Source organism: Mytilus californianus, unplaced genomic scaffold, assembly GCF_021869535.1.
Source record: "Mytilus californianus isolate M0D057914Y unplaced genomic scaffold, xbMytCali1.0.p SCAF_58, whole genome shotgun sequence".
Classification (NCBI taxonomy): Eukaryota; Metazoa; Mollusca; class Bivalvia; order Mytilida; family Mytilidae; genus Mytilus; species Mytilus californianus.
Window position 1 is genome coordinate 739,855 of NW_026262710.1, and position 23,005 is coordinate 762,859.

General features: G+C 33.1%; 2 long non-coding RNA genes and 1 pseudogene across 4 annotated transcripts; 2 read left to right on the forward strand and 1 right to left on the reverse strand.

Annotated features, from left to right (window-relative positions):
* Positions 1-1,591: 1,591 nt before the first annotated feature.
* On the reverse strand, positions 1,592-6,758 carry LOC127704125 (uncharacterized). The gene is made up of 3 exons (XR_007983147.1): positions 6,676-6,758; positions 3,037-3,122; positions 1,592-1,674 (listed from the first exon to the last, which is right to left on the reverse strand). It is a non-coding gene; the product is annotated as an uncharacterized LOC127704125 (long non-coding RNA).
* A 3,359-nt stretch (positions 6,759-10,117) lies between these two features.
* Positions 10,118-15,957, forward strand: LOC127704126 (uncharacterized). 3 transcript variants are annotated; one of them, XR_007983149.1, is made up of 3 exons: positions 10,118-10,322; positions 12,300-12,480; positions 15,559-15,957. It is a non-coding gene; the product is annotated as an uncharacterized LOC127704126 (long non-coding RNA). The 3 variants fall into 3 exon arrangements; XR_007983150.1 differs by lacking the exon at positions 10,118-10,322 and adding an exon at positions 11,216-11,255; XR_007983148.1 differs by lacking the exon at positions 10,118-10,322 and having other exon boundaries at positions 11,995-12,480.
* Positions 15,958-16,670: 713 nt separating this feature from the next.
* On the forward strand, positions 16,671-18,265 carry LOC127704122 (52 kDa repressor of the inhibitor of the protein kinase-like; annotated as a pseudogene).
* Positions 18,266-23,005: the final 4,740 nt, after the last annotated feature.

The window sequence follows — 23,005 nt, forward strand, 5'->3', positions numbered from 1 at the left end:
TTATATAAGATATCTTATATATTATATGAGATATCTTGAAGTTAGAATAAATATTAAAACGGCTTGCCATAGACACCGGCCACTTCAAACAATCATGTGTAAAGTAAAACCTACATAGTTAATAAAATCGATATCTTCATGTTGTTGTGTGTATTTCTCATCGAGGAATGTGATAATCCTCAATGTAAACACAGATGGCCTTGGTCGCCCTGGTATGCATATTTTTAGACATGATAACGAGGCTCACGGCTATGGCATCACTTGTGTATATTCTCAGTGGTAATAATATATAAACACTGGACACTTTTAATTTGCAAAACACTCATTTGCAAATCCGCCGCCGCCTCTCCTTACACCTACAGTGTCGTGTATATAACCAAAATGTGCAGAATTACATGGGATTCAATAATTTCATTGCTTTTCTGCTGTTATTATTATATATATTTTGTAATTTGATTTAGAAAAACATGGGATTTTCAATATCCCATGGGATACGGCAAATCCCATGGGATTGACCATTATCCCATGGGATTTTGGTTAAATCCCATAGGATTTTTTTGGGTCCCATGGGATAATTGTAGTCCCATGGGATATTTGTTGTCCCATGGGACCAAAAAAATCCCATGGAACTATAATTATCCCATGGGATTTTTAATATCCCATGGGACAAAATAAAATCCTATGGAATTCAAATTATTAATATACAGTAATGTGTATGTTACAATGAATTCTGGTTGGTAGTAAAATGTTTATAATATAAATATTAGTGTATTTTGGGTTTTTTCATTTTGTCACAAACATGTTTTTAATTTGTTTATATGACAATAAAGATTATTATTATTTTGGAAAGTATAATAATATTTAAAGTTAAAAAATAAAATCCTTTAACTGAAATAAAATGATGACATGTCTTAATAAAAGAAAAAAATATTGATTTGAAATCTTTGTCTTGTTTGTTTTATTATGAAAAATAGAACTGAAAAAAATATTTCATATTCTGACTGAATAAATTGACAAAGCACAGTTAATAGTTTACTCTTTTAATGAGGTAAAGTTTTCTTTGTTATAGTTCCATTGCAATACATGAATATGCAAACAATTTGAATCTTATACCTTTGTGGTGTTCATAATATTACGTTTATATTTGCAAATTTATAAAATAAACACTTTTCCTATTAAGATTTAGTTTTCTTGTTTCAGCTTGCTGTGTACAATTATTCAGTCCACTACATAAGAGTCAAGTAAATAAATTATTTCATCCACTAGAATATTCCTACAATTCTTAGACAAAACATTTTTGCAATCTGTTCTTCAAAAATCCTCCTCTGTACATCTTTATTGGATGGAGCGATTTAAATGAGTGGACAAAGCAAGTTCATTTGGACAACAAATTACTAATATATTTTTTCATTCCTCCCTTCTTTCAATTGATAATTACGTTGTTGCATTTACATGATTTAGTTCTTGTGCATCTATGATCATGATACTATGACTCCTTTTTGTTTATAGTCATTATGTTGAAATTTCCTCTTTCTTATGTAGGAAAAAAACACATTCCATTTCAAATTAATAAAAAAGTCACACTATCATGACTATATAGAAAAATATCAACTTTAAGTTTTCTGTTCAGTATTGACCTGTTGAATGATGATCATGAAAACCAAGATGTCTGACCTACAAATACACAAAACTCAAAAATTATAAACGATGAGAAATACCGCAATAAAATGGCTACTTTATCATGTTTATGTACATTTTGATAAAACTTTCATTTGAGTATTTAAAATTGTAAGTACTCTTATTTCAGTGCTTTGTGTCTATGGTTTTCATATTAGTTGTTTGTGTGCCTTGTTGCAGTCTTTTGAGTTAAGCCAATTGCAACAAATGTTTTGTTGTGCTGTTATTAAAACCACTGTCCTAGGTTAGGGGTGGGATGGGTGCTCACAAAATGTTTATTTTATTAGTTGATATTTGCTATGAATTAGCTGTCAGTAACTGTGAGTACTAATAGATCTGTATGTTGAGTCTTTTTTGTTACAGGGAAAGAATAAATGTTCAGCCACATCCGGTCTGTGTTTTTGGTAGCTGTTTTTCTGCTTTGTTGCATTCTAATGAGTTAATAAAATTGAGAATGAAAACGGGAATGTATAAAAATAACCTGACCCAAGAGCAGAAAAAAGCCCTTTTCAACTGATTTTATAGTTTTTATATTGAACTGACACTTACACCACTGTCCTTAATTAGAGGAGGATTTGGTGCCAGCAAACATGTTAAACCATGCCACATTTTGTAAGTGTCTGTCCCAAGTCAGGGGTCTATTATTCAGTGGTTGTCAATTGTTGCTATATATCATATTTGTTTTTTGTTTATTGTTTTGTGCAAAAATCAGGCACTTAGCTTTCGCCTTTGTGGTGTATCCCCAAAGCATGTTTAGTATGGATAGAGATTATGCCCTTTTTAAATGACGCCATGCCCTTTTTGAATTGTTTTACATTTGTTTTTTTTTGAATTTCATGGCCTTTTATAGATTACTATGCAGTATAGGGTTTGCTCATTGTCGAAGGCTGTACAGTGAACTAATTTTGTTAAATTTCATGTCATTTGATCCTTATTGGAGAAAAGTCTCAATGGCATTCATACCGCTTCTTATTTTCATATCAACCCTGCCATATTTTGCCTGTCTGAAATCAGGAGCCTGTACATAGTTCAGTGGTTGATGTTGGTTCACGTCCGTCATATTTGTTTTTTCATAACTTGTTCATTTTTATGAATTAGTCTGGTATATTTGAAGTTTGAATTGATGTTTTGTTCCAAATTTTGTTTGTGGTGTCTTTTATAGATGACTATATCATGTATATATATAGGTTATGGGTTTTCTCATTATTTACAGGTCATCATTGGCCTCTAATAAGTAATTGCATTGCTTTCATCCACTTAATTGAACTCTGGTGGATAGTTTTCTCATTTACCATACCACATCTTATTCTCATAATAATCATTATTCAAGGGCAATAACTTTTATAGAAGTGGACTTACCATTTAGGCTTTGTTGACGTCTGAAATCTATTTTTGTTGATAATCTCTTTTGTTTATAGTTTCCCTTTATCTTTAATGTTCTTGCCCTACACATAAAAGGGTAAACATTATCATTTAATGACAATAACTACTATTACATAATTAGTAGGCAACTGACAATTTTGGATCATTTGTATATCTTGTCATGATCATCATTTTTTTTGTTTAATATTATCAATATTCTATGAAAATGAGGTCACAGTAATATTAACCTTGGCAGACAGACAACTTCTTATTCTTATATCACACCTTGCAGTCATTCCATACACTTACAAGTAGACATATGCTTATAATATCTGATAAAAAGAAAAAACCAAGAAAACTTAGCATTGACCAAAGAACCATAAAATACGGTCATGGTTATATAAATCTGCCAGACAGACATGCACACCTTACAATCGTTACATCCGCCAAATATAATTTACCTGTTGCTTAAAGCATATGATAAACTGACAAAACAATGCAAACTTTTCATTGACCAATGAACCATGAAAATGAGGTCAAGGTCATATAAAACATGCCAGACAGACTTGTGCATCTTACAATCATTCCATTCACCAAATATAGGGGCCTTATTGCTTACAGTATCCGAAAAATAGACCAAACCACAAAAACTAAACATTGTCCAATGTACTATGAAAATAAAGTCAAGGTAAGATGAAACTTCTGAGTCAAACATATCATGATATGCACCTTACTATCATTCCATACACCAAATATAGTTGACCTATTGCTAATTTGAAAATAAGAAAATAGAAAAACTGACCAAAAAACAAAAAAATAACATTGAGCAATGAACCATAAAAATGAGGTCAAGGTCGAATAAAACATGCCAGACTAACATGTACATCCTTAAAAATTTTCATACACCAAATATACTTGACATGTTGCATACAGTATTAGAATAAAATGCTCCGCTGGGTGCAGCTTGATACGACCGCAGAGTTAGAACCCTGAACAGTTGGGGCAAGTATGGACACAACATTCAAGCTTGATACAGCTCTGAATTTGGATTGCGATTAAATATTTGACACAGCATAGGTTTCTGACACAGAATGAATGTGGTCTAAGAACTTAAATTTTTTTAATTTACCTATTATGGTCCAATATCCAAAATCTAAATACATACACAGTTAGATTCAGCATACAAAGAACCCCAAGAATTCAATTTTTGTTAAAATCAAACTAAGTTTAATTTTGAACCCTTTGGACCTTAATGTAGACCAATTTGAAAACGGGACCAAAAATTAAGAATCTAAATACACGGTTAAATTCAGCATATCAAAGAAGCCCAATATTTCAATTTTTGATGAAATCAAATCATATCATTATTATTTGCTTTTATACATAAATAAAAAATAACCAACTTAAAATGGAAAATTTTAAAGAAAAAAAATACGAAAAAAAAATCCCCACCCCCATTTTTTTAATCCCCTTATGATTCATCACCCCCAAACTCAATCCCAGCCTTCCCTTTGTAGTATGGAACCTTGTAGTACAATTTCAGAAAGATCCATACACTTACACACAAGTAATTGTCATGAAACTAGAAAAATGCTTGTTTTTTGCCCCCTAATTCCTAAAATTTTGAGGCAATTACCCCCAAAATCAATCCCAGCATTCCCTTTGTGATATGGAACTTTGTGGTACAATGTCAGAGAGATCCATACACTAACACACAAGTTATTGTCTGGAAGTTACAAAAATGCTTATTTTTGGCCCCTTATTCCTTAACTGTTGGTACCATAACCCCAAAAATCATTCCGAACCCTCCTTTTGTGGTATTGAACCTTATGGTAAAATTTCATATAGATCCATTCACTTAAACTAAAGTTATTGTGCGAAAACCAATGTGTCTTCGGACGAAGACGCCAATGTTATACCAATATACGACCGCAAAATTTTTTTGCAGCCGTATAAAAACTGGACATTTTTACCTAGGAATAGTGATGTCTTGGACTAGGAAAATTAGTCTGGGGACATAAATTACTGACATCAGACTAAATATACTAGTTAATTCTGTATCCATGGACTTTTTATACTAGTTATATTTGTCTGACCAGACAATTTTTACAAGGACTAATTTATCTCTTACACTAGTTCTCAGAGAGACATGTCACCTTACCTTGACACATAATTCTGACTCTGAACAAACCAGTATTTGCTCTTACTCCTTAATAATACTGCGTGCTTAGGGGAGAAGCAGCAAATACCAACTTTAAAGTCTTTGGTTTTACCCTGTTGGGTTCAAAATAAACAACCTTCTGCACTTGAGGTTAACACGCTACCACGAGACCAGGCAGTATAATATAAGGAGTTTACCAGAGATTTAAAGTTTCCAAGTTTTTGCAAAAACTGGATCAAAATCATCATTGAAAAGCAATAACTTTTTAATAAGATTTACAAATGTAAGTTTCTCTTTAAATATTACAGTTTTAGAGATAAAAAGGCAAATTCAAGAAATATGAAGAAAAAAAAAAGGTAAAAATCTGTATTTAAGGCAACAACTCCTATGAGTCAGCTGCCAGTTTTGATGCCATTTAAAATGGACAGTAGATTTTATTTTTCAACATTCTGATCATTTCTACCCTTGTCAGATATCGTCTATCTATTTTGGCCTTTTGTAGCTTATTACGCAGTTTGGCTTTTTAGCCCATTGTTGAAATCTGTACGGTGACCTATATAGTTGTTAACTTCTGTCTTTAGTTTCTGTCGAAGAGCCTACGGTGACCTATATAGTTGTTAACTTCTACGTCTTTAGTTTCTGTTGAAGAGCCGTCACATTGGCAATGTCCAATGATACCATATTTGTATATGTTTTTGTCATGTAGGTGTAAGGGAGTTACCATTTGATTTTTATGGGGGGGGGGGGGGGGGGGGGGGGGGTAGGATGAAAAATGTTGTCCTGCATTTTTTTTAAGTTGTAATCTCTGTCCTGCCTTTATATTTTTCACTCTATTCGATCCTGCCTTTTTTTTTTTATTAGTTTATCCTGACTTTTTTTTACATAGATTGTCATCCTGCCTTTTTTTTTTGCCATGTTGCTCATCCTGCCTTTTTTTTTTACTCAAAACTCCTGTCCTGCTTTTTTTTACAAATTTCATCCTAGCTCCCCCCTAAAAATCAAATGGAAGCTCCATAAGGAGACAACCTTTTGATTTTCTGGTGGGATAAAAAGTGGAGACAGATTTTTCATCACCTGGCCTGGTTAGTTTTTCAGGGTTCGTAAGGATAGAAAATCCGGCAAATTGTAACAATTAAACCCCTGTTGTACCACCATATTTGCCAAAAGATTAGTCCAAAAATTTATGACGTCTTGCAAGGCTATTTTAACTTTTTTCTGGCCACATGATAGTCAAAGTTGTGACTGAGTGCGGAAATATGAAGATAGATAGATAGAAAAAAAATTAAAATAGTCTTGCAAGACGTCATAATTATTTTGACTACCTAAAGATGTAACCTAATTCTTACTTATTTGGGGAAAAGGAGAATTAACCGAACCACTATTCAATCTTAATCAGTGAACTGAGTTATTGTCTTTTGCAGTAGTCCGAGTCGACATCTGTAACTAATCATGCAAATTGATAGTCAACAGTATACCTTTTTCAAAATGTCAGCTTACGACAAAGAATCACTGGTGATAGGGGAGTGTAACCAATAAATTGATCCTAAATCAGATAAGATTTCCCAGTAACGGAGAACCCCTTTCTTTGAGTGACTCTTGAGTGAATATAAATAGTGACGGGGGTCTCACAAATAAATATTAATCTGAATTACAGGAACATCGATAAGCAAAGTAAACTTACATATTAATCTCGAAGTTATTTGCCGCTGGAATAGGTCACTTTTTCCAGCTTGAAAATATGGGAATAGGTTGGGAAAACTGTCAGAAATATATGATAAGGTCGATAAAGTTCCATTTACTTGTATATGTACTTGTATATGCAAAGCCCTGTCATTTTTTCACAGCCGAAAGTCTCGCCGTAAGTAAACATTACACACAGAATCTTAGCCTTAAATATTCCACTTTTCCAACACACCCCACGAAACCCAACCAATATGGGAAAAGGTTACAATTTTACCGACGCAATATATGAAAAGGTATACATTTTTAAGATCTAAATTATATGAAAAGGGTGGGGTAACAGAACCCAAGCGACACCCCTATCAATTAAGTATTGAAGTGCCCCCTCCCCCTCCCCACCCCCCGATGTATTTTACTGCTACAATCACGCGACCGTTGCTGAGCAGAGAACCATACTTTCAAGCCAGGGTCAGTCTATACTAACAGTTAGTATAGAAAGTCCCTGTAAAAAGGCAGGCAAATCCTAACAGTACTGTAACTTAATGATACATGTATATCAAGTTACAGCACCTCACCCAGCACAGTTAGCACACTGCATGGTGTGTGTCAGTCTTATAATTAAAACTGTGTAGGTTCATATCGTTTGATTCAACGTTTTTTCGGATATTTTTAGGACCGTTGTCAACATGGTCAAATCCGACCTGCCACTTTGCAACCTGACCTGCAAAAATATAATTCGACTAAAAACAAAGCCAGTCAAAATTGCTTTTTGAGACTGGGCGACTGAAAAAGTTTTAAAATGTGACCTTGTGACCCTACTTGGAATTCTCCATTCATCGGCGTGTGTCGGTGTGGCTAAAAAGGGGGCATTGTTTTTTTTTCTTGGGACAAAAAATTGTTTCTATCATTGTTAAAAAAAAATCAAGACCAATCATAAACTTTTTTTTCAAAACTCAGTGTCGTATTTTATTGTTTTCCCAACAATGTTTAATAAAAGCTTAAAATGTTTGTTTCACTTCCCTCCTGATTTTTTTTTCTCAAGAAATTATAGAATCTGTAAATGGATATATGTCTGTAGTCACGGTCATGCATTTATATAAGAAATTCCAGCATGCATCATCAAATAATTCATGTGTATTTGTGACATCAACAAAACTGAAACATTATATTATTTTGATTTACAAGTATATATGTCTGGGACTTATGCATGTATATATCTCACAGGCACTTGTCTCAGAAAAAAAAAATCTATATACTTTAATTAAGGTATATAGGGGGAAAATCTGAGACAAGTGCCTGTGATATATCTGTCAGTCCTAGAATAATAAATATAATAATTGTATCTTAATCTTTGGAAAAATCCAATTATTTAATTGTTAAATTCTTTTACTTCATAATTATGTCAAAGTATACTTTTTAAAGTTTTGAATTTTAAAGTTAAAATAAATATTCCGTTTTGATCTAAGGAAAAAAAAAATAAACTGTAATGACATGGTCAGTCAACGGATTTGTTGCATGGCTGATTACAGGTAATTAAAGCATGCAGTAATTTTCCATTACGACAGTGCGTGTACCCTGGGGTGTGTATAACGTTTTAGAAATACCATAGTTTTCTAGAGAACATCCTGTCGATGTGTAATACAGATTGATGACATTACACAAAATTTCTTTCGTTAAATATAGTTAAGTATCTGTGTCCATTCCCTGTTGCAACACTACAAATTTTTCGAAGAAAAAAATGTTAAAATTTGAAGAAAAAAAAATCATTTATATAAAATAAAGAAGAAAAAAAGTAGCAAATAAACTTATGTTATTTGCCTATCCTGCAGTAGACAAGAAATTGAGGATGAATACCATTTCTTCTCAGTCTGTCCATGCTATACATCATTGAGGGATACCTATATACAAAATATTAATAAAAATCTTAATTTCAATTTTATTAAATTGCAGTCACCTATAACACTGAGGCATATGACCGCACTTTTAAATAGCAGTCTGCCAGTCATTATAAATATCACCATAAAGTATATTAATGATTGTTTTTTATTGAGAACATCTGTATAACTTATGTTTCTAAAAATACATGAATATTGTTTTTACAAAAAGAAGTTTAATACATTTTTCATTTTGTTTGTAATAATTGAAGCCATTTCGAAATATAAGAAATCTTCACATAGTCGGGAAATTTTCAATTCAAGTTATTTCATTTGAAAACGTTAAAAAATATAGATCTTATTCGATGTAAAATGTGGCGTCCTTGGATATCAAAACCCCGTTTAAATAGGGTTTGTCTACTTTCGTCTATTGTCGAACATTCTATAATCAAGGATTTGTACAAATCCTTGCTATAATATAATGAATCGCGTCGCCAATATCACCACAATTACATAAATTACAAATACAATCTTCTCCTAAATATTTCTAACAATTTCAATAGGAAATTTTGAGTCGAAACTGAAGTACCAAATCTACAAAAAGAATCACTATTTTTTATAGTAGTAGGCGACGAAAACTAAACTGTTTATAATCTTTTTTTTCTCCTAAATTAATTGAAACTCTTGAAATGATTTAACATTATCTATAGACAGCTTACAAATTCAAATCTTTTTAGAAGTATATGAGTGTATAGTAATAATTTGTTCATTAACCCCCCTTTTTTCTTCTATACAATTACATCGTAATCGATTTTATTTCCAAATTTGTGTTTGCTAGGATTGACACTTAGAACGTACAACATAAAGTAACAAGTAAAAAGTCACGATTCAGTTTTGGGATATTTTTTTTCTTTGAATAAACTTAATTTTAAAAACGTTTCAGCATTTTTCTGAAATATTTTTAAAAGGAAACGGACTTGTAAACAAAATTTATTTTTGAATATTAATATTGAACAATGATTGTTAAGAAAACAATCTGCCAAAGTGGTTTGGTAATTAACTGGCTTCATGCTGTCAAAAATGTCTCCTTTTTATAAGTTTTTGATAAAAAAAAAAAAACTATTTGAAGGCGAATTAATCATTTCCTCAACTAAATACATTTATAAATAAAGTCAATTCGTCAAGAACTTTCTCTCATATATTTAAACAATAGTAAAATAATTAATTTAAACTTTTGTACTGCGACTTTCTGTCCGTTTACCAATACTTATTCCTTGTTAGGTTTTTTCATATCCATTTACGAATACTTATAATGTGATAATTTTCGGAAGCTTTTATCCTATTTTCATATCAAACAACCATGTTACCCGGAGAACGGAGTTAAGTACAAATTTAGGAATTTAGTACTTAAAATTTTCAACAACAAAATTTTATACTTTCATTTACCTGGATTTTGTTCTACGCTTCGAAGCCGCCACCCTGTATCAAACATAGCCAACACCTCGCATGGCGTATTCACGATGTTGAGGGATTGACAATATACAATCAAAGTTAGCAATATACAGCAAGTAAGTAATTGGGTGTTGAATGCCAGTAGATCTGAATTTGTAAATTGAATTTAACCTGTTTAGAATGTGTATTGGTGAATTGTTTAATAAAATTACACACATATGATAATCTGGGCTGATATGCATAATACCACTTTAAGTTCAAAGTATCAATGAAACTCGGTCTGCATGAAAAAATGACTTATCACATAATACCAGAACCTATGTTTACTGTTAGATGATAAGAAAATATAGCTGTAGGCCTAGTTTACAAATTATTTATTCTTTTAATTTCTATTTGACTGTCTGGGTGCTTCTTATGTGTTTTAAATATTTGCGTTTTGTATGCTATAGTTAAGTTTTATAGACTGTTGTACGTCATTTGGTCGTTTTTAAGTTTTTGCCATGGCGTTGTCAGTATGTCTTCGACCTATAAGTTTTATATAATCTGCATCTCTTGTGCTGTATTACAAAATGTATCTTTACACATTCATCAATACACCAAAAAATATGAATAAAGCTTTCGTATATATAAAAATAAGGAGATGTGGTATGATTGGTAATGAAACAACTATCCGGGATATTTTGAGACAAAGTGCACGTATCAGCAGTCAGCCGAAACCACTAAGCGTTTTGCATCCATACGTTGTTTTTTTCTCGGGATACTGACTGCATAGTAAATTATCAATGTACTAGTTAATGTTCTCGAGGGATGACCCTATTACAGAGACATATATACACATATGTGTATATATGTCTCTGCCCTATTACGTGTCAGTAACATTCTCGACACGGTTCATTTTTACGGCGGCTCAGTTTTTGTCTTAAGAATAAACATAATTGATAAGTTTCTTTCCCCTGCATTCGTCGATCGCACTTGTAAATAGCACATTGGTCTTTAGACATTGGTACTAGCCGTCAGTACTCAAAATTGGAAAAATATTAAATAAGAAGGTATAGAAAATTAATGCATACACACTATTATCAACCACAGACATGGATGTTTTTCTCAATTTGCCTAAATCGTTATTCCGCAATACAACGAGGGTGAAAACCCACCACTTTAAACACAGTCACAGGCACCGGCATGTTGTGAATTTGAAAGTTCAAATAGGGGGGCGGGGGGGGGGGGGCCCTTTCTTGGGAAAAATTTGGTTGATTATATAGGGATCACTGAAGCATGACTGGAGCCGGCCCTCTCTTATGAAAAGTTCTGGATCCGCCACTGCATATTCATAAAATAAACCAATATAAAATTATCCAAAAGATGAATAATACTTAATACTTACGACTAAGATTGATTATAAGTATACTTGAGTCGGTTTTACAAAAAAAAAAAATACAGGTAATCGTATAAAGTATACTGTATTGTACATGACTTAATTACTATCAATATTATTTGTAAGTTTTTTGGTGAAACTGACTGCTGAATTGTTTTTCCATGCTTATGGTACATCTAAGTCGTATGCTTTTTATAAAACCACCTCCAGGGTGTAATGTCTGCTCGCCCATAGAATCTGTTTGTAGATATAGGAAGATGTGGTATGAGTGCCAATGAGACAACTATCCATCCAATTCACAATTTATAAAAGTAAACCATTATAGGTCAAGGTACGGCCTTTAACACAGAGCCTAGTTTTTATCAAAAAATAAATATATTGATATTAATAGTATATAGGTTAAATATTTTATTCATACATTTTTAATTGACTGACCTAGAATTATCATGATTATTGAGGAATTTAAACCATGCATTCCTATTTTTAAAAAGGGACAAAAATAAAATTTATATATAATAACAGGGTGATACAAATGAGAAAAACTCAAGAAATTGTTTTCAATTAAGATAAATACATGCAGTTAATAATGGTTTCCAGTTGGTTTTTAAAGCAGAGGCAGATTTAGTTTAAAGTTGGAAAAAATTGTTTGTACCAACAAAAATAAATACACGAAGTTAATCCAGAATTATGTGTTTATCATTTTTTTTTTTATGTTTAGGTTGCCAGCAAGATGAAAAGAACAATGCAGTTCAAAAGTCAAAATGTGGATAAGCTGCGGTACAAGGTCCTACTTTTGCAGATTTTCATATTTTGCATGAATGAATTTGAAGTTTATATCATGGAGGGCAGAGAAAGAAAAGAAACACTTCAATTTTCCTGCTTCTGAAAGATCTTGTTCGGTAAGTTTTATGCTCTGTTTTGATAGTGTTTGTGCGTCCATCTGTCTTTCTCTAAATTGTATTCACTTAAAGTTTTTGGTTACAGTTCACCATGAGACTGAACTTCAGTTAGTAACTTGTGGTTTTACATGTATATACTTAAAATTTAGTACTTTAAAATGTTCATGTATTTTTGTCGAGCCTGCAACTTTTGTCGCAGAAAGCTCGACATAGGGATAGTGATCCAGTGGCGGCTACGGCGGTGGCGTTAGCTTACTTCCTAAAAGCTTTTTATTTTAGAAGGTGGAAGACCTGGATGCTTCATACTTTGTATATAGATGCCTCATGCATGTCATGATACCAATTCTGTCTGAAACATGTCCATTGTCCTTGACCTCATTTTCATGGTTCAGTGACTACTTGAAAAAAAAGTTCAGATTTTTTTGAATGTTAATTTCTCTCATATTATGAGTAATATGATAACTATATTTGGTATGTGCGTACCTTGCAAGGTCCTAATGCTCGTCAGAGAGTTTTCACTTGACCTAGACCTCATTTCATGGATCAGTGAACAAGAACTTAGTCTTAGATGCATGATTTTTTTTATTAGTTGTTAGTGGCTTTGTACTAGCTGTCAGTAACTGTGAGTACTCTCAGATCTATACTTAGTGTCTTTTTGTTGTTTGGATGTACAAGTACCCGGCCACGTCCACTTGTATTTGTAGTATTTGTATTTTTATCCATCTGATGAGTTAAGCCTCTTTCAACTGATTTTTATAGTTCGTTCTTATGTTGTACTGTTACACCACTGTCCCAGGTTAGGGGAAGGGTTGGGATCCCGCTAACATGTTTAACCCCGCCACATTCTGTATGTATGTGCCTGTCCCAAGTCAGGAGCCTGTAATTCAGTGGTTGTCGTTTGTTTATGTGTTACATATTTGTTTTTCGTTCATTTTTTGTACATAAATTAGGCCGTTTGAATTGTTTTACATTGTCATTTCGGGGCCTTTTATAGCTGACTGCAGTATGGGCTTTGCTCATTGTTGAAGGCCGTACGGTGACCTATAGTTGTTAATTTCTGTGTCATTTGGTCACTTGTGGAGAGTTGTTGTCTCATTTGCAATCATACCACATCTTCTTTTTTATATTTAAGGTTAAGTTTTGGTGGTCAATTCCATATCTCAGATACTATAAGCAATAGGTCTAGTATATTCGGTGTATGGAAGGACTGTAAGGTGTACATGACCAACTGGCAGGTGTCATCTGACCTTGACCTCATTTTCATGGTTCAGTGGTTATAGTTAAGTTTTTGTGTTTTGGTCTGTTTTTCTTATACTGTATGCAATAGGTCTACTATATTTGGTGTATGGAATGATTTTAAGGTGTACATGTCTAGCTGGCAGGTGTCATCTGACCTTGTCCTCATTTTCATGGTTCAGTAGTCAAAGTTAAATTTTTGAGTTTTGGTCTTTTTTTCTAATACTAAATGCAATAGTTCAACTATATTTGGTGTATGGAAACATTTTATGATGTACATGTATGTCAGTCTCGCAGGTTTTATTTGACCTTGACCTCATTTTCACGGTTCATTGCTCAGTGTTAAGTTTTTGTGTTTTGGTCTGTTTTTCTTCATCTATAAGCAATAGGTCAGCTATATGTGTTGTATGGAAGGATTGTAAGCTGTACATGTCTGCCTGGCATGGTTCATCTGCCCTTCACCTCATTTTCATGGTTCATTGGTCAATGTTTAGTTTCCTTGGTTAAGTCTGCTTCTTAGACAATGTTAGAAACTATAAGCAATAGTTCAACTGTATTTAGTATATTGAATGATTGTAAGGTGTACATATATTTCTTGTCAGGTTCATATGACCTTGAATTCATTTTCTTGGATCATGTTGAGTTTATGTGATAGTTGTAGTAAAGCTTTATATTTAGGACTATCAACATGATATCAATGATTAGTAAGGAAGGCGCAACATTTCAGCGTGTGCACTCTTGTTTATACATTATACACCACATTTACTGTTTTTACCCTGATTTTATGAATCACTGAACATAGAAATGTCATAATGTGAAATTATAGTACATTCTTAGGTTAAAGTTTTAGGTTAAGGTATATAGCTTACCATAAGTTGAATTTCATACACATGTTCATTATGTGTTGAATTTTTAAATTCAGTGCCAAACTAAGATTTTGAGCCTGATTACATGATTGACTAGACATTGACACATGCTAGTGTTTACCAGGCATGGTGTCCTGTATTAGGAATTTGTCATGTACTATAAAGAACGTTAATAGTACTCGCTGAGTATGGAGTTTTTGTGAAAGTTTAATATTAGTGAGATTTTTGCATGACATCCTGTCAACTGCTTGTTGATCATGTTTATACATGTCTTAAATTTAATATCTGACACATTGGTGTTTTGTGAACTTGGAAATAAGTTATTTGATAGAATAATAATGTTTTGAGATTATCAAAAAATTTTTTTTTAACTATTAATGATTAAGTTTAAAAAAAAAGATTTAGGATATATGTATAACCATATATAAAAATGAGACAGCAACCGAACAACACAAAAATAAGAAAAAAAACAATATAATTTTTTATATCAATGTTATAATTTCCAACATGTCCAAAGAGTTCAATGTATTTTCTAATTGAAATAAAACACAAGTGGAACTCTTTCAGAACTTCAGAAGCTTGAAGAAGTGCTGTTTCTATTGTTGGTTTTCTGTATAATATATTGCAAATTCTTGTGAAAAATGGAATTTTATTGTAATTGCCTAAAGTTTTAACATTGATCTATATATATATATATATAACTGGGGAAAATACCCAAATGTTATAAAGAAGAATACATAAATTGATTGTTATATAATATTAGAATAGGAAGATGTGGTATGTTGCTAATTTGACAACTCTCCATCAGAGACCAAAGGATGTAGGAGGTTAGCAACTGATGACACTGGACAACCTTCAACAATCAGTAAAATCCATACCGCATAGCTATTTTTATTGAAAATCATATGTTATTGCTACATGTATGCAAACAATTTTTTATTATCCATAACTTCGGATTTTATTGGTTCTTTTTCAGAAGGATTGAAATTCATCACTTAGAATAAAAAGAGAAAACACAGAAACAAGACCAAAATAAATTCAAAGACAAAAGTCAGATCAGTTATTATTTTCATCACTCAGTCAATGAATTGAAGTTCCATTAAATATCTAAAGATATTAAAACCACAATAATGACTATGTTCTGTGCTGAATGGCCAAAAAGTGGACTATACATTACGATCACACAATGCTGGATGATAAGAAACTATTAATTTTTTGGGTGGAGGGATATCCTGAAAAAAAAATAGATTTATGTAAAAAGCTACTAGTATGTTAAGCCTATTAATAGAGTTTTCATTGATTTCAAATGGGAAAAATTGTGTTTCAAAAAAGTATTCTAGAATTCATAAATAAACATATATTGATACTTACATTATCTGCTTTGTTGTTTAAAAGTTTAGTTTTGAACAGTTATAGAACAATATAATTGCATTAACATTTCCAAGGAAAAAAAGATATTCAACTAAAAAGATTCATCTTAAAACAATTTACTACCAAACAGAATTCATTGTAACATACACATTTATTTACTGTATATTTATAATTTGAATCCCATAGGATTTTATTTTATCCCATGTGTCCCATGGGATATTAAAAATCCCATGGGATAATTATAGTCCCATGGGACAACAAATATCCCATGGGACTACAATTATCCCATGGGACCCCAAAAAATCCTATGGGATTTAACCAAAATCCCATGGGATAATGGTCAATCCCATGGGATTTGCCCTATCCCATGGGATATTGAAAATCCCATGTTTTTCTAAATCAAATTACAAAATATCTATAATAATAACAGCAGAAAAGCAATTAAATTATTGAATCCCATGTAATTCCGCACATTTTGGTTATATACACGACACTGTAGCTCTAAGGAGAGGCGGCGGCGGATTTGCAAATGAGTGTTTTGCAAATTAAAAGTGTCCAGTGTTTATAGATACTACAAAAATGCCATGAGTATAGGGTTCCATTCATATCTCATATTACATACATGTTTTAGTTTTATGTAAAAGCAAACCTTTATGCAGTAGAATTTCTAAACAGAAAAGAAGTAATATTTTTTATTTCGTAAATATTAGTGAAAATATGCCGTATTGTGCGGTTTACGGTTGCAGCAGCAATTCTCAATGTGACAAAAATGTATATTGGTTTATTTTCCCGAAAGATTCTCAGAGAAATCGTGCTTGGGTTCATTATTGTAAACGACAGGACTTTACACCGTCTAAACATAGCAGAATTTGTTCTAAGCATTTTACCCTTAATCAGTATAACAGACACCCAGAAAGACTTTTAGAATTGGGATATCCGGGTGCAAAGGCAGCACTGAAAGATGACGCCATACCCGACATTCCTGTGTTTGTGGATGCAGAAAAATGACCATCTTCTCCTAAAAAGCCTAGGTCGGCCTTCGAAAAAAGACAGAAACGTCAGGTACAATTGATCCTCTTTATTATTTATCGAAACTTGTGTGAAAAATACGTTCATGGTTATTTGTATGGTTTCAGTACTTATAAACAATTATCATATTTATGATATCGTTCTTCCCGTTTTTGTTCCACTGAAAATTGTCACAGGTATTTTATTTTATTTACATAAAAAATGTGTATATCCATGTAAATTATACTACGATGCATTACAAAGTTATCGTAAAATATACTGAAATGTTCAAGACTTCTAGATTGTAGAAGAAGTTCGTGTATTGCCATTCTGAGACTACTATAAAAATGTGTATACCCATGTAAATTATACTACGATGCATTACAAAATTATCGTAAAATATACTGAAATGTTCAAGACTTCTAGATTGTAGAAGAAGTTCGTGTATTGCCATTCTGAGACTACTATAAAAATGGAATTAACGAATAAGGTTACGTGAATTTTAATAACGAAAACAAAATAACATATCAATTATTGAATTCCTCCAGAAATCTACGACACGGTTCTTTCACGAATGTCACGACAAAAAAAAATGATTATACGGGATGTATATGTATATGTACTATACGGTATGGGTTTTTCTTATTGCCGAAGGCCGTACGGTTGCCTATAATTGCTTACATCCACTTCATTTCAACTTTGCAGGATAGTTATTGCATTGACAATCATACCAAATCTCCTTATTTTTTTTATATAAGAAAAACGAGAAAACAGAAAACTCAGTTGTATAAGGCTTTTTGGGGGACCTTTATATCTTGCTGTTCGGTGTGAGCCAAGGCTCCGTGTTGAAGACCGTACTTTGACCTATAATGGTTTACTTTTATAAATTTTGACTTGGATGGAGAATTTGATAACAACGATCCTGATTACATTTTAAACGAGTCCGAGGAAGAAGATTGGGACGATGAGTTTGGTTCTGATAATGATGAAGAAACAAGCAATTACAGAATGGAAGAAAGCACTGATCAAGTTGAAGAAAAGTACTACATGGTCTCTGAAACGGCATTATTTCAGCTACTCTCAGTATGCCGAGAGTGTAACAGTCGATGCGTTCCAATCATTGAATTTAGTAGAGAAACAATGATATCTACATTATCTGTATGTGCATTTGGACACGTGTACAAGTTGAATCCCAAAACTGTCATGAAAGACTACCACGGGGAAATCTTTTACTTGCAAGTGCCATCATGTTTAGCGGAAACAATACAGCCAACGTTCTAAGATTATTTGATCAAATAAAATAGAAAGGCATTAGTGAACGTTCTGTTAGAAGACTGCAAACAAATGATTGTTTGAAGTGGCCGGTGTCCTTTAAGGAGATTTTGAATATCATATAACCATCCAATTTTCCATCGTTCGTTATAGTTATTGTTTTCTCTTTTTTTTTTTTTGGTATGACCACATTTTATAATATATAGATTATCATACATTCTATTGAAATAATTGAGATGGATAGCGAATTCTCGTTTATTAAAACCCACTTCTGTTGTATCAAAGGTTATTTATTATTCATGTACGCAGTCATAAGATCGATTTGAACTAAATAAGGCAAATACAACTAACAATTTACACTCATGTTCTGCTATGCCTACCTTTCTTCTGCAGTTTAAGAGCAGATGCTATTTTAAACAAAGGGGACTTAAACAAACTACAAATCAGTAGCCCAAGGATCTCAAACTAAATAACCCTAGGTCTTTATGGCCTATGGAGTTTGCTTGACGAGTCGTTTAAAATTGTCAAAGTGTCGTTATATTTAATCGACCTCATTAAGGTTGATTAAATTTTAATCAGTTTGTTAACCTCAATCTAAGATGGCAGTCAATGTTTTGTTTCAACCACCTGTGGTAAGAAGAGTGAGACATTTTCGAGGTTTTGACACTCTTCAGAGGGAATTAACTGATGAGTTAAGGCAGAGGTATATATTTGGAAGAGAGACCATTCAGTACTTGTCTGATTTAATGAGAGCAGATCTGGAGCGTGGGACAAACAAAGAGACAGCCCTTACAGTAGAGCAACATATTATGATTGCCTTGCGGTTTTATGGCAGTGGATCTCAATTGCAAGTTATTGGGGACACAATGGAATTTGACAAATCAACTATGTCTCTGGTGATTGACCGTGTGACTGATGCATCAGTTGCCAGAAAGTATCAGTTAACATCGTGGCCAGATAACCAGAGGAAGAACAAGCTAGTTTTCCAAACGTGGTTGAATGCATTGATGGGACCCACAAGGCACATACGGATTACTGGGCCTAGCGTTGATGATTCGGCATTTGTGAACAGAAAGGGGTTCCACAGCATCAATGTACAAGCAGTTTGTGACCATGAAGGTAATTTTAAACACTATATTCTACCTATTTTATGTTTACAACATACATTATGTGTGCGTCCTTTTTCTTGGCATCTTCGATTGTCCTTGACCATAAACAATATTGGCTGGTTTTCTGTTGAACTGGTTTTCAGCTAATTTGAAATTGACGTAAAAAGAAAGACAACTCAATCTTGTCATATACTTTTTATCGGATCCGTAAATTGCTTTTTACTTTCAAATATGATCGATCATGAGATAGATTTATATTTAACTGCTAAGTGTTTATCCTTAACATAAATTTTATTTATCAAAATAGTTTTTAAAGATGTGCCCACCCAACCCTTATCTGTTTGTTTTTTTCTCAAATTTTACAGGGATTTGGGGGTAAAATTTGGTCCGGCCTTCCTTATAGAACAAGAACAAAAAATAGTGTGCCTCCTTTTCAGAAATTCTGGATCTACCTTTAAATGTTTTTGTGAGAAAAGACAGAACCACCCCTCCCCCCCCCCCCCCCCCCACCCCCACCCCCCGACCTAAAAAAAAAACAACAAACAAACAAAATAATTGTCCTTTGTTGGAAATTACCTCAGGTGCATACCCTAATGGACCGGTCATTAATTTTTCACCAGGGGGCGGTAAATTAAGAAAGGGGGGGGGGGGGGGGGTCAGAAAACAATTTGGACCAAGAAGAAGAGGGGGTCATGATTTTTTTAATTTTCAAATTGAAACCAAAAAAAAAAAAAAAAATTAACAAAAATAGGTAAAGGCATGGTTGAAGAAATGTTTGGTAGGAGGGTGTCAACCTTTTCTGACACTATGATCAGAGGGCGGTCACATATATCTTAAAGGGGGGTGGTCATTTAATTTTTCACAATCATCAAAATATTTCGGCATAGGACAACATCTTGAGAATGGATATCAAGGAATTGGACAAGGTGTGCTGTTAGGAGACAGTGGCTATCCCTGCAGACAGTTTTTGCTGACACCATACAGACAACCAGCTGCTGGTAGGGGTCAAGCAAGGTTTAACAGATGGCACTGCTCAACAAGGTCAACAATAGAAAGGACTTTTGGAATATGGAAGAAGCGATTTTTATATTCTATGATCAGAGGTACAAATAATTCTTTACACATAGTCATAGTATTGATATGAATACTTGACATCGTGTATACCTTTATATTTCAAAGTTATGTTTTTTTTCTTTTCTTGTGAAAGCTGTCTACTAAATATTTCATTATTACATTTTTTTCTATTTCTTTAAATTTTAGTTTTGGTAATCATAGTTGCCCCCTTCTATGTCGGGGCCTTTTATAGCCTACTATACGGTATGGGTTTTTCTTATTGCCGAAGGCCGTACTGTTGCCTATAATTGCTTACATCCACTTCATTTCAACTTTGCAGGATAGTTATCGCATTGACAATCATACCAAATCTCCTTATTTTTATATATAAGAAAAACGAGAAAACAGAAAACTCAGTTGTATAAGGCTTTTTGGGAGCCCTTTATATCTTGATGTTCGGTGTGCTAGGCTCCGTGTTGAAGACCGTACTTTGACCTATAATGGTTTACTTTTATAAATTTTGACTTGGATGGAGAGTTGTCTCATAGGCACTCATACCACATCTTCTTATATCTATCTATAAAGCTGACCTCGGAAACAGGTTAAATATCAAGCCGGGACAAAAACACAATCGACAACTCATCACACAGATCACAACCCTAAAATTATACGGAGAACAGGGATCCTGTTGGAAAATTGGTAATGTGGGTTCGGTAAATTCAGGTGGTCCGGTTTGGGTAGATGCTCCAAGTTAGTCATTACTATAATCTTTATGAATTGTGAATGAAACAGTATATCATCAGTTAGACTATTTCCTCAGCTATATCCCTGATTTGGTCCTTTTTTCATTAATAGTGTTTTCAAATATGCACATGTCATATTGTGTTTCTCTTTCTAGAAAAGAAGGTCATTTTTTCTTAATAGAGTTATTTAATCTCAGTCTTATTTATGAGCAACGTTGCATAATCTTATTTACAAATAGTATTTCTGTCACAGTTCAAAATTAGAAATAAATGTTTTTAAATAGTAATCCAGATCAGGATAAAAGCAGATAAAGCTTGCCGAATCATCATTGCTTGTGGTATTCTGCACACTATTGCCATCATGAGGAATGAGCCTGACTTTGCAGAAGAACAATTAATTGACAATCAACCACAGATGCCACCCTATAATGGTCCACATGACGGAAAAGGCATACGGGACCATTTTGCTACCACTTTTTTTGCCTAATAAATTGCAATGTTCATACATTGTCTGTCATTAATTGAGGATATTTGAAAATTGCAACATATTTTTACATGATCACTTTAACAATTAGTCAAGAGAGGAAGTGTGCATTTTCGGCTTCAAAATTGGTACAGTAAATGGTCGGCATTTAGTCACCCAGGAAATCAAAAACTCCAAGTAGCCAAGTACTTCAGTATAAAAATAAGAAGCTGTGGTATGATTGCCAATGAGACAACGGGTCCGAAACAACAATTAATCCAAGACCAGATGTCGTCAATATCAGCAATTATAGGTTCCAGTGCGACAATTTTAAAACAATTCAGATTAGACAAACCAACCGCCAGATTTATATAAAAACAATAAACCAAAAACAAATATGAAATACACTAACAACTAACAACCATTAAAATTACAGGCTTCTGACTTGGGGAAGGTACATATAGAATAATTGCAGCGAGGTAACGTATTGCTGGATCCAAACATATTTCGTTCCTTGAAAGCTGTCATAAATGTAAAAAAATGAAACCTAGGAGATAGCTTCCTGTGCATGCTTTTGCACAATTATATCCTTAGATAATTGAGTTTTTGGTTGAAATACTTGTCATTCGTTTATAAGTTTTTGATTCAGGCATCACTTATGATTCTTAAAAAGATGGAACTGTGCATTTCGTGTGGCAAAATTGTAATCACTATTTACTTCTACATAGGAGTTTGTTCACAAAATAGATTTGTTGGCCTCGTAATAATTTCTAAAATTAAAAATCAACAATATAACAATGAATTTAATATGTTTAAAACATAGAGGCAAGTGCCTGGGAGAGGGTGACCTGTTAAGAATTGCCACCAACTAATTTCTGTAAAAGTTCTATTTGGAGTTCTAGCTTTTTCTTTTCTAGGTCCATCTGAACGTTATCCTTCTCTTGTTTTCTCCATTTAGCCTGCAGTGCTTGATATGATCATATATCCAGTAAACAGAGATGGACTTTGTGGACTGAGAGGGGGTGGACTGTCAATGATTGATGCTGCTGACTCAAACAACTCCTGGCTGGCATCTTCTTATGGCAATGTTGCAATGATAGTATGTGGGTCTGTAATAAATGAAAGAAAAACTTACCTACTGTGTTTGAGTATTTTATTTATCTTTTTTATAGGGGGCAATGAAAACATTTCATCATTCAATTAAATTCAGATACAATGTACTTTAAATTGTAAGTTAAAAAAATGTGCAAAAGACTAAATAAGACCCTATTTAAATCCTTAAGAATGTTAAGGGTCTCGGCTATAAACTATGTGTTCCTGTAAGAATCCACTGAACAAAACATATGAGTAAACTTTATTCCGGATTTATAATAACCAGTCCGTACTTGTTTCAGTATTATAAAT